The sequence below is a fragment of the Eptatretus burgeri genome, chromosome 7, assembly GCF_056783735.1.
Source record: "Eptatretus burgeri isolate ZD-2024b chromosome 7, Ebu_testis_v1, whole genome shotgun sequence".
NCBI classification, from domain to species: domain Eukaryota; kingdom Metazoa; phylum Chordata; class Myxini; order Myxiniformes; family Myxinidae; genus Eptatretus; species Eptatretus burgeri.
In genome coordinates, this window is record NC_140967.1 from 59,687,530 (window position 1) to 59,700,571 (window position 13,042).

Below are 13,042 nucleotides of genomic sequence, written 5' to 3' on the forward strand. Positions count from 1 at the left end.
CCCAAAAAAACTTGGGGCGAGGTTACAACTTAGCTTGTGGGATCTCGTTAAATTGACTTGTGGATGTCATTTTGTGGTTGGTGCTGTGTGTGTAAATGTTGAATTTTACTGTGTGCAATGGTGTTTTTAACCAGCTATGAGTGTGGCTTGTGAGAGGTGCATATTGTTGAAGAAAGCATCCCGGGACTTGGGAGCCTGTCGGCCAGGGTAGGCTGTGAGCCCGGAGGGGCAAGTTAAATGTGAAGGCCCCAGGTACCCAAGGGGAGGGACCCAGAGCGCCAAGTGCCAGTGAGGGCATCAGGGAGGAAGCCAGAGAGAGCTCCACCCTCTGCCCTCCAGATTTTGAATCATAGAGTGAGTAAGCTTGTAGGTGGCCTCAGCATCCTGAAGGTGACAGTTTGATGATTAGACAGGTAGGTAAACCTGCCGATGGAGCCACACTGCCCAATATTGTGCTTCGGCTCGAGAGAAAATTAAAGGGACAGACCTGAACTTGTACTAGCACCAATGCATGGGACAACAGGTAATTTGGGTTGTTAGAGCGACATAATATTAGGAAAGACATATTGATGAGCCTCAGGAGATTTTAATTGTTGATAAAGGATAGGAGAGTTAGAAATATTGTGTTTTCCTTTTCGCACCGCACCATCTATCACTCGGATAATTGTCGGCTGCTGGACTTGCCCACCTGGAACGCTGGGGGACATCGCTTGTGTTGTGGCTGCACCACAACAAGTTCTTTCGTCCATCGTTTAGTAAAACCCTTTTCAAAATGAGATTTCCACCTATATATTCTTACGATATCACCAACTTTGAACTTAGGTTTTCTGACATTAATCTCTTTTTCATATTTTAATTTTGTAAATGTTTCTGATGGTTTCATATTTGTTGACGTGTGAATCGTGTCATTATACTTATCCACAATATCCTGAATAAAAGATGACCATTGTTGTGAACCGAGTTGTGTGAATTTTTTATATAGTCTCTCTTTTAAGGTACGATTAAAACGTTCAACAACAACTGCCTTCCCTTCATTAAAGGTACTGTATAATGTAATACTGTTATTTTTTAGAAAATTCATAAATGTCTTGTTTTAAAACTCTCTACCCTCATCAGTCCACAATTTTTTAGGTTTTCTCTTACTTTTATTAAATATCTGTTGAAAGGCTAACATAAGAGTATTACCTGTTTTGTTTTTTAATGGTACAACCCATGCGTATCTACTCCTCAAATCAATAACGGTTAAAGCATACTTGTACCCCTTATCATTATTGAGTTCAATAAAATCAGCACACCAGATATAATCAACTTCCTTGGAATAAACCTTCCTTCTCTGAAACTTTGTGAATATTGGTTTATGTAATTCATCAGCTAATTGCTCTTCAGTCTTAATGACATCATTAGAGCCTATAAGTTTTTGAATTTCCAAGTCCAAGTTTCAATTTAGCACTGATCATCTTCTTCACAATGAACCGATCAACTTTTTCTCTCAAGGTTGGATTTTGTATCAGAGACAAATTATACAACATTTCTCTATCGGCTTCATGCTTTTCTTCCAACGTTGTGGTATTCCCATAATCAATATCGTGTCTCATGCACACTTCATCAACTCTATTGATGGGTTTACTCCAGGATTTAGGATTGTCTGCCTCATCTAATCTTTTATCCAAGTTTGTGCCTGGACCACAGAAAGAATACCCTGGAAGATGTAATTCCCCTGGTATTCCAGTAGTTGTAAATTTACTTCCTGATAAAAACTTTTGTATATCTCTTCCTCGTTTGTGTTTGGAGATAAATTGATTTTTTTTTTGAACCACACACCGAACATATACCTTTTTGTATAACCCTGTTATTTTTACTTTTAATATATGAAATATTTTTAGTATTAGTTTTCTTTTTACATTTGAGACAATAACTCATTTATTTATGTGAAAAATTCCTGCAGAGTGCAAAAACCTTTTTAGTTTCCAACATGCACATTTGAATCTTAATTTTTAAAACATAAAGAATCCTTAGAAATGCCTTCACTCTCTCCTCCATTTATTTAAGAAAAAAAAATGAAAAATTTGAATTAAAATGAATAGCTTGTCGATGTCAATAGTCTTGTCGAAAATATTTCAAATAGACTTGTCAATTCTTTGTTTTCCTCCTTGGTGGGTTGAGTTATTTTCTGTAATACCACCAATCTTTTTTTAATCTCACTGGTTTCCATATTTTGATATTTATTTTGTCTCGCTCTTTCCTCCCTCTCTCTCTTCTCTCTCTCCTCCCTCTCCTTCTCTCTCTTCTCTCTCTTCTCCTTTTCCTCCTCTTTTTTTCTCCCTCTCCTCCTTCTCTCCCTTCTCTTTTTCCTCCTCTTTTTTCTCCCTCTCCTTCTCTCTCTTCTCCTTTTCCTCCTCTTTCTTCTCCCTCTCCTCCTTCTCTCTCTTCTCCTTTTCCTCCTCTTCCCTCTCTTCTTCAACTCCTTCCTCATCCCTTATTATCCTTGAATCGCTTACACCCCATAGAATATCATACATATATTCATCAGGATTTCTTGTTATTCCTGTATCCAAAATAATTTTTTTTACAACAGGAAACCAATAAAATTTCTTTTGAATTTCTAAAAGAGCCTTAACTTTTATTAACTTTATAATTTTTTCATTATTTAACATTCTAATTAAATCTAAAGTCGGTTTATCAACATCAGCATAATGCCAATCTTTTATTGAAAATACCTCATTCTTATGTTGTAGAACATATTTATTAAAATACCGAATCCCCTTTTATTGAAGGTATGCTTGGACACAGAAATGATAATTTTCTTGAAGCCTTCTTTCTAGCATTTATGTATCAGAAATATATGTTAGAATAATATTATGGCACAAAACACCTCCCCATCTTCCCTCCTTCTCTCCCTTCTCTTTTTCCTCCTCTTTTTTCTCCCTCTCCTTCTCTCTCTTCTCCTTTTCCTCCTCTTTCTTCTCCCTCTCCTCCTTCTCTCTCTTCTCCTTTTCCTCCTCTTCCCTCTCTTCTTCAACTCCTTCCTCATCCCTTATTATCCTTATTATTATTATCCCTTATTATTATTATACATCCCTTATTATTATTATGGCACAAAACACCTCCCCATCTTCCCATAGTTAAATCATTTTGTATTTCCTTACTTATTATATATAATCCTGTTTTTTCTGTTTTCATGATATAAACAAGGGCAAAACCATTATTATATTTACCCTTATTAAATTCTTTTATTTGTTGTTTACTAATCGTGGCCCCACAAAACTCATTCTCGATACCAAGTGGATAATATTCTTCCTTACGAGACTGATTTAATTGTGCCAGGTCTTCGAGGTTAATTTTAAATGACCAATTATACCCTAAATCATTCATATCATACCCCCATTGTTCTATTCTCATACAAACGATACGCCCTTCTTTATAAAAATTTATTTTAATTCGAACTGTGAATTCTGTATGACCTGGAGATAATATCAACACTTCTGTATCTTTGGAATACACGGCCGTTTTATTTAAGGATATATATTGTGATAAATCGCTTAATCTCACCAAGTCATTCGCGTCAGTCGGGCTTGGATAATTTTTTAATTTATAAGCATTTTTCATGTTAATATTTTTGGTTATATTATATTTATGTCGTTCAGCCTGTGCCTTTGTGTAATAATTTGATAAATCAATATCCAGTTCTTGAGATACACCAAAGATAGAATGATCTTTACCAACATAAGTCATTTATATTAGATTAAAAATAATATCATAAAATTTTTTTATTTTTGTTGAGTTGAAATAACACATAAAGACATAATTGACCACAACACTTGGAATTTAATTCTTGGACTTGAAATGTTTGATAAACACCATTCTGTAAGAATTTTTTGACTTCAACAGGTGGTGGAAGACCAAAACTATCAAAATAATATTTGTCTTGACTATTAAAAATACAAACCCAATGAGAACCGTTCCCATTATTATCTTCTAAGTTCATAATAATATTCTTTGTATGTTTCGGCACATTTGTTAATTCATCTCTCATACAAATAACCACATTATGAATTTTTAATTTCTTACAATATTTGACAAGTTGTAAATTTGATGTTGTATTCTTTCCAAATTCTTTAAACCACTCATCAATGCTCATTTATTTATTAGAAAGATATAATCCATTACCTCTTTTCGTTAATTTTACACCTGCTTGTGCTATAGAAGAAAGCATATCTCCAACTAACAATCTCGCTTTATCAGGCAGACCTTCAAGTTTTTCAACAAAATCTACAATTATACCACTTCCACTAATTTGTTTCTCCAACTCTTTGTTATGTCTTTCCAATTATTTTTGAGCCTGGAGTTGAGCCTTCCTTTCGTTGGCAGTTTTCACCGCTGTTGAAATACCACCCGTCAATGCTCCAACCGCACTTAAACCAGCAAATAAAGGAATTAGAAATGGGAGAAATCCTCCACTCGTCTCTCTTATTGAATATTTTTTCAACATTGGTTTTGTCATTTTAATTTTAAGTGAGCCAGTGTCATTCAAGATTTTAACCTGTTCTCTTGTGAGCAAAACATCAATTCTTACTGCTCCTTTTCTCTGAATTGTATTAACGTTAATCGTACAAGGCTTTTGATTTTGAACACTAGATGATAGTTTATGAAGATTGATTTGATTAACATATACCCCAGTTGGTACTTTGCCACTCATTTATTTAACAAAAAATTATGTGAGACTAATCATCACACCATTATCTGTATTAATCTGCAATTCTGTTTCTTCCAAAAGCAAACAATATGTATCAACTTCTTCACTCTCTTCTCTTTCAATGTAAAGGGAAGTATCCACTCGATTAGACTTTATAGTTTCCTTTTGAGCGCTCAGGTCAAACGCATAGATTGTATACAAACTTTTAAATGCTGTCATATCCAAAATAGGTTCTTTATTTCCATTACTTTCACACACCTTTTGGTAAGACTTGTATGCTTCAGCAAAATCATTTTTTTCCCAATTAATTTCCAATCTATCTCGTGGATAAAATGTTCCATCTAGAGAAACGCGAAGTTGTTTCACCTTAGCATTATCACTCAATGCATTATTCTTATCAATCGCAGTATCACCATCTGGCTTTTTAAAAATGATCCACAGATATCGTGGCTTTCCTTCCAGAACACCCAAATTCCACGTGTAAGTAGTTTGGTTGAGTTTAACGTGTTGACATCTTCTTTTGAGGTATGATACACTGAGTGGTTTCTTTGAGTTAAGTCTTCGATTCAACATCTCTTCTGTTTTAAGATTAGGAGTATATTCACTGATATACCAACTCATCTCCTCAATTACAAATTTATTCTGTTCACCAAAAGCACTACCAACACCAAAAAGCAATCTATTTTCATTATCATTCCTTTGTAGTTGAAATCTAATTTTAAGACCATACAGAACTTTATCATGATCACAAAATCCAAATATACCTTTAAGAGGCACTGCCACAGTAAAACTATTTTCTGCTTTTGTATCATCATTATACATTCCTTTCCTTTGAGTATATCCAGGGTCTGTGTTTGTTCCCGTTGACATATCAGGAATAAAACCTTCGACAGACCCCTTTCCCATTCTATCACTGAATGTATAGAGTGTAAATTTCATCATTTCAGATACAGCAGAGACATAATCAACCGCTTCAACTTCTTGTGTTCCAATATACAAACGCACACTATCAAACATTTTCCAGAAGAAATCATTTACAAGTGTAGCGTTTGTGTTATTCCCAGCTTTAGTGAATTTAAATTTACACAACAAGAAACTTTCGGAGAGATTCAAATAGGTTTGTTGATTATTTATTTCAAAACTTTTTGTACCATTCGTATTCCAGTCTGTTCCAGTTATTGCATTTACCTTGAAGTAAGTTCGCATATGTTCCTCCACTGAAATATAGTGATAATCTTCACCTTTTACTTCTCCAGGTCTTATTGCTCTAGTTGTTGTTGATGCAATGCGTATCACGGGGTGTTTTTAAGTAAATTTACAATATTCTCATTTGTACTACACAAGAACCTTGATTTATGAAAGTTTTTTTCCAGAAGCAGATTTACCCACAAGATTTACAATAATAGTTGTCATTTATATATGTAATTGTTTATAAAACAAAAAATATATCCCTTAATATCTCATCTTGTTTCACAACAATATATTTATATTTTTCAGTCGTGTGCTTCATGTAATCCTCAAATTTCTTTTTACTACATAATGTAGAACAATTATCTCTCCAACAATTATTGATATCTATTGAATTTAACTTGAATAAAATAAAAGTATTAGCATTGTTTCTGATGGAACGACGAGGAAGTTGAAAGTACGATTGACTAAGATAAATACAATTACAAGAAGAATGTCTCCCTCTTGTGTAGTAGCTGTCCATTACCGTTTGGTTTCTCTCATTAACACAATCATCAAAGATAACGAGGTTCTTTTTTGATTTATCCAAATCTTGGGGAGACGGTATATCATCCGTATTATCACTAAGAATACAAGTTATAGGATTTGATTTCTTTTTACATCTCTGTATATCACAAAATAGTTGAATTATATCTTCAATGTTATAATCATTTAGGTTTTTTTGACATTTAAATAAACCGATTATATCTTCTTTTTGAAGACCAGCATTAAAACCTTGTGAGAGTAGTTGATACTCTGGTTGAAAACTCGACTTTGTGAAAATTATTAAATTATCATAATCTAAAAAGTTGGGAGTGAGACAACTATGAGTGAGTGAGACAACTATGCGACATCTTAATGAATTTGGGAGATTTTTATGGTTGTTAAATTTTATCTTATTTTCCCAAATGGGTAAAAAATCATTCATTTATATATTTGGAAAACAGGTTATTTAATTTATTATTGGCTTTTTTAGAAACTCTATATTTTATCCTAAGTTCAGGTTTAATTTCAAGATAATCCATTATTTTATTTATACAATATCTTGTTTTGATATTTCCCTGAAAATTACATCCATGAATAATATATAACAACAATCCTTTGAACATTTCTCTTATACGTTCAGTTTCTTCCCTTGTAAGGAAAGGTGTGTTATCACCCTCATACTTTACATTCATTTCTCTAATCAATCTTGTAAAGTAATTCATTTTTGGTGTAAATCTAAAAGAATTATTTTCCTTTTTATATTTTTTATTATCATTAATTAGAAGATAATCACAGAATATACATTGTTTATAGGCTTTTGACTCTGTGTTTAATCCCCGTCTTTCACACGCAGGACAATTCTCAAATTTGTCATATGGAGAATCAGGAAAGTCTAGCATATTTATAAAGTAAAACTTTACTTAAACTGAAATTCATCTATACTTTCAGTTGTATATTGACTCATATTTAATAATATTACCATCGATATCGATATACTTTTTTTCATTACCAGATTCAACGACAACATTTTTTTATATTAAAGGTAATTTTAAAATGATTGTTAACTACTATTGAACAAAATGTCATTTCACCTGATATATTTACATCCTTTATTTCATCAGGATTTACATCTTTAGGGTTGTTGAAAAAAATACAAATTTCTCCTTGCATATTACAGATGGTCTTATCTTTTCTTTCTAAAGCTTCATCCATAAGGTTTTTGTTTTTTGATACTTTTTCTTGTTTCATTGCTTTTTCTAGTTTTGAATATATGACCAGAAGGAGAGGAGAAACTTTTGTTAGAGATACTTTAATTGATGTTCTACCAGGTATACGAAAAGCCCTTCCACTGAAGGAAATTGAAGAACTCATTATTTACCATAATTGTTTTTATCCAATAGTTGTTATATTTATCTTTGTTCAATTTTACATCCTTGACATATTTCTCAGTATCTTTAACAAATGAAGAGATTGATTGAAACTTGTCTTTTGTGTCTTGAAACATTGTATTTATTAAGTGAAAAAGTTGGAGGATAAAATGGTTTTAAGCACAGATTCACCTGTAAAATAAAAGAAATTTTCATCAAGAAAATTTTAGTTGAAGCAAAGATTTATTATATAAACATGGTGAATACAACATACTGCGATGTTTGTAATCACAAATATAAACATAGAAAACACCTCCGAACCAACAAACACACATTTAATCTATTTCATAAAATATCTCCTCTTGAGTTGGAAAGAAAACATTGTGATATCTGCTCAAAGGATGTTTTGAAGAGTCGTTATAATAGACATCTTCAATCACAAAAACACAAGAAAAATGAGTTTAAAGTAAAGGGAGACTATTATATTGAAAACACTGATGGGGCATTTAAAGGGCATATAAAAATAAGGATTTTTCAATTTGGAGAACTCGGTCCATCATCAATAGCTGAATCAATTGAAATAGTGAAACCTGATGTTGAAAAAGTTATTAAAAAGAAATGAAAACTTTAAAGTTTTATATGGGAGTGAAAATGAATATGAAAAGACAAGATGAAGAACAAACTCCTTATATGAGAACAGATCTTCATTTTATAACATCATTTCAAGATTTTTTGAATAGTGGGGTTTATGAAGAACTATCAAAACAAGAGGAGGATGTTGATAATACAGTGGTAGGAAGTGGATTCAATATTTAAAAAATCATCTTTTTAGATATACACATTCTAAAATCAAACCCTCTTAAAGCTTCTTCTTATATTGAATTACCAAAAGAAATAAAACTAAAGAAGACAGTTGTTAATATTAAGAACAATGATAATAAATGTTTTCTCTGGTCTGTTCTTGCTCACTTTCATCCACCAAAATGTAATTCAGAAAGAGTAAAACAATATATGAAATATGAGAATACCTTGGACATTAAAGATTTTAAATTCCCAATGCCACTAACAGATATTCCTAAATTTGAGAAAAAGAATAATTTTTCTATTAATGTATATGGATTAACGGATACAAACAAAGTTCAAATATTAAAAATTTCAAACAACTATAAAAATGAAGAAACACACATTGATCTTTTATATTTTAGTGTTGGAAATAATTCACATTACACATACATCAATAATTTATCAAGATTAATCTCTTCTCAGGTATTCAGAACAGCAAACAAAATATATCCTTGTAAGCGATGTCTTAATTCATTTCATACAAAAGAACGATTAGAACAACATTCAAAATATTGTAGTAATCATAAATCAGCTATAATTACAATGCCTAAACCTGGTGAAAAGATTTCTTTTGAAGATTATAATAAATCTATCATGCACCCATTTGTGATATACGCTGATTTTGAATGTAACCTTAAAAAGATAAATACTGCTTCTCCTAATCCAAAATAATCATATACAAATAAATATCAAAAACATATTCCTTGTGGTTTCTGTTATTATATCAAATCATCTGTTGGAGAAAAGTATAACAAACTTGAACATTATAGTGGAAAAAAAGCTTCACAAGAGTTTGTAAAACGATTAGAAAAGGATTGTATAAGACTCACTAAATTAATGAAAGAAACAAATGAACCGATGAAATTAACTAAAGAAGAAAAATTAGAATTTAGAAAGAACAATATCTGTCATATTTGTGAGGGGGAAATTAAGGAGTCTAAAGTTAGGGATCATTGTCATCTTCCTGGTAAATATAGAGGTCCCGCTCATTCCTGTTGTAATCTTAATTATAAATTACCTTCTTTTATTCCAGTCTTTCTTCACAACAGTGCCAACTATGATACACATCTATTTATAAATGAACTTTCAAAAACACCAGGGAATATTTCTGCCATAACAAACACAAGTCAAAAGTATATTTCATTTACAAAAATGATATTCACAAAACCTTTAACTCGTATTAGGTTTCTAGATTCTTACAAGTTTATGGGAACACCACTAGCCTACCTCGCATCAAATCTAAGCTCCACGGACTCTTTTCCAAATCTTAATTCATTCTTTCCAAAAGAGGAAATTCTCACTAAAGAGGAAATTCAGATTAAAGAGAGAATTCAAAGTAAAGAGGAAACTCTAATTAATGAGGAAATTAATGAAGAAATTCTAACTGAAGATGAAATTCTAATTATAAAGAAAATTCGAACAATGAATGAAATTCTAACTAAAGAGGAAATTCTGATTAAAGAAGCAATTCTCACGAGAGAGGAAATTCAAACAAGGAATGAAATTCAAAGTAAAGAGAAAATTCTTACAAGTAAGGGAATTTATCCTTATGATTATATGGATTCATTTATGAGATTTAAAGAAACACAACTTCCTTCAAAAGAAAGTTTCTATAATAACCTTTTATGAAGAAGAGATAAGTGATAAGGAATATAAACACGCACAAGAAATATGGAAAATATTTAAGATAAAGAACCTTGGAGAATATCATGATTTATATCGAAAAACAGATGTTTTATTGTTCGCTGATGTGTTTGAAGCTTTCAGATCACTCTGTCATAATAAAAAATTGTTATGGATTAGATCCTGCCCACTATTTCACAGCTCCTGATTTAGCTTGGAGTGCAATGTTGAAAATGACAAAACAAGATATAGATTTAATCAGTGATGTTGATATGCTTTTGATGATTGAGAAGTCCAAGAGAGGTGGAATATCACAAGTATGTTCAAAAAGATATGCTAAAGCAAATAATAAATATCTTCCAAATTATGATAGTGAAAAAGATAGTAATTATTTGATGTATTTTGATGCTAATAATTTGTATGGATGGGCAATGTCTCAATCTCTGCCTTATGGTAAATTAGAGTGGGTGGAAGAAAAGGATTATGAAAAGGCTTTGATGAATATTGTTATTTCTTCTCAAGAGGAATTGAATGACGAAGAAGAAGGTTATTATTTTGAAGTTGATTTGAGGTACCCGAGTGATCTTCATAATAAGCATAAAGACCTTCCTTTTGCATGTGAGAAAGAAACCCCAAAGAAAGAATGGTTCAGTGATTATCATAAAAGTTTTAATATTAAAGGTAAATCAACAGAAAAGTTATTAACAACATTCTATGATAAAGAGGGATATGTTTTGCATCAGAGAAGCTTAAAACAGTTTTTGAGAGAAGGATTGAGAGTAGCTAAAATTCAGAGTTTTAAAATTTAAACAAAGTCCTTGGGTGAAAAAGTATATTCAATTCAATACAGATATGAGAGCAAATACAAAAGTAAAATTTGAAGGGGACTTTTATAAATTAATGAATAATGCTGTATTTGGAAAGACTATGGAAAATGTTAGAAACAGGCAAAACATTAGATTCGCAACATCTTGGAAAGAAGCTTCGAGATTGATAAATAAACCAAGTTTTGAGAGAGAAGAGGTTTTTTCAGAGAACTTTTCTGCAATTCATATGAAAAAGGAAAGTATTGTAATGGATAAACCAATTTATATTGGAACAGCAGTTCTTGATTTATCAAAGATATTGATGTATGATTATTTGTATAATGACTGAAAGAAAGAGTATGGTGAAAATGTTTCATTGTTGTATATGGACACTGATAGTTTTATCCTCGATATAAAAACTGATGATGTTTATAAAGATATGAAGAAAAATATTGGAGTATATGATACAAGTAATTTCAGCAAGAAGAGTGAGTTATTTTCCAAAAAGAATGAAAAGGTTATTGGTAAGTTTAAGGATGAGTTGGGTGGAAAAGTAATGAGTGAGTTTATTGGATTGAGAGCAAAGGCATATGCTTATAAGTATGGTGATCAGATTGATAAGAGGTTAAAGGGAATAAAGAAATATGTAATAAAGAAATCAATAACTTTTAGAAATTATTATAATTGTTTGATGAATAAGAAAGAAGAATATAGGAAAATGAATACAATAAGAAGTTATAAACATAACATATATAGTGAAGAAGTAAATAAAAAGGCATTAGGAGCCTTTGATGATAAGAGATTTATTTTATATAATGGAATAGATTGTGTTCCATATGGATATTGTATGATAGAGTGTATAAAATAGATTGTGTTTTAATGATGGGAAGATGGGTTAGGGTTTTTTAAGGGCTACCGCCGTGTTTTTTTGCAATATATAAATGGTCAAACCAAGTATTAATCAAACTAAAGAGTGGAGAAAATCTCAGTCTTGGTATATAAATGGAAAACATAATGAATGTGAAAAATATCAAATAAGTCTTATTGAAAAAATAACTAAAACAAAGGTAAATAAAACAAATAAGCGAATCAATTTAAAAAGTAGTAAGTTAGAGGATGTAAAGAAAAAAATGAATATCCTTGAATGGACTGAAAACTTTGATGGTTATCAATTGAACAATGAAAAAACAATTTACTATAATCTCAAAATGATATGTGGCTCAGGAGGTGGTCAAACAAGAGCATTAAGAGAAGTTTATCATTTCGTAATGGCACAAAAGGGGTATCTTAAAAAATATAAAGATTAAAATGTTTTGTTTTTCAATATTTTAGATGGGGATTATTGTGCAAAGAAAATTAAACTATTGAAGGAATTTGAGAATGAACAAATCTTTATAGGTTCAATGAGTGAGCTAAACAATATGCATCGGTTATTTGATAAAGAGTGTCCCGAGGGTTAGACGTTTCAGATATTTCTTTCGAATCACCTTTAACAAATCACATTACCACTTTAGTACTTGAACAAATCTTTATCTTATTGTATGGATTATTTGAAAAAAAAGTGTCCCCAGGTTAAAAGGGGAGACAAATAAATATACCTTGGGATAAAAAGGGGGTTTTATTTTAGGGAAAAAAAATATGAATCGCTGAAAATCCCCCATTCATTTACATGGGGAAAAGTGAGCCAGAACCAGTATATTCACCCTACTCAGAACCTATCTCGAACCTCTCCACCTCGTGTGGTCTTCAAGTTGTTTGGACCCGGGCTCCAGCGAGAGCGAGCTGGATCCCACCGCCGTGAGCTGCGATCCTTCCCGTGCTCCCGCGAATCCTCCCGCGCTTCTCAACACGTGCTGGTGAGAAGATGCGCCGATCCTTCCCATCGATGCATCGCTTCCCCGAGGAACCACCTCCCGCGCTTCTCAACACGTGCTGGTGAGATGAGGCGCCAATCCTTCCCGTCGATGCGTCGCTTCCCCGAGGAACCACCTCCAAGA

At 32.0% G+C, this 13,042-nt stretch overlaps 1 protein-coding gene across 6 annotated transcripts in view; it reads left to right on the forward strand.

The window, feature by feature from the left end:
• Positions 1-13,042, forward strand: part of E2F4 (E2F transcription factor 4) — a 163,755-nt gene that overhangs the window by 122,092 nt on the left and 28,621 nt on the right. The gene's annotated exons all lie outside the window — the stretch shown is intronic.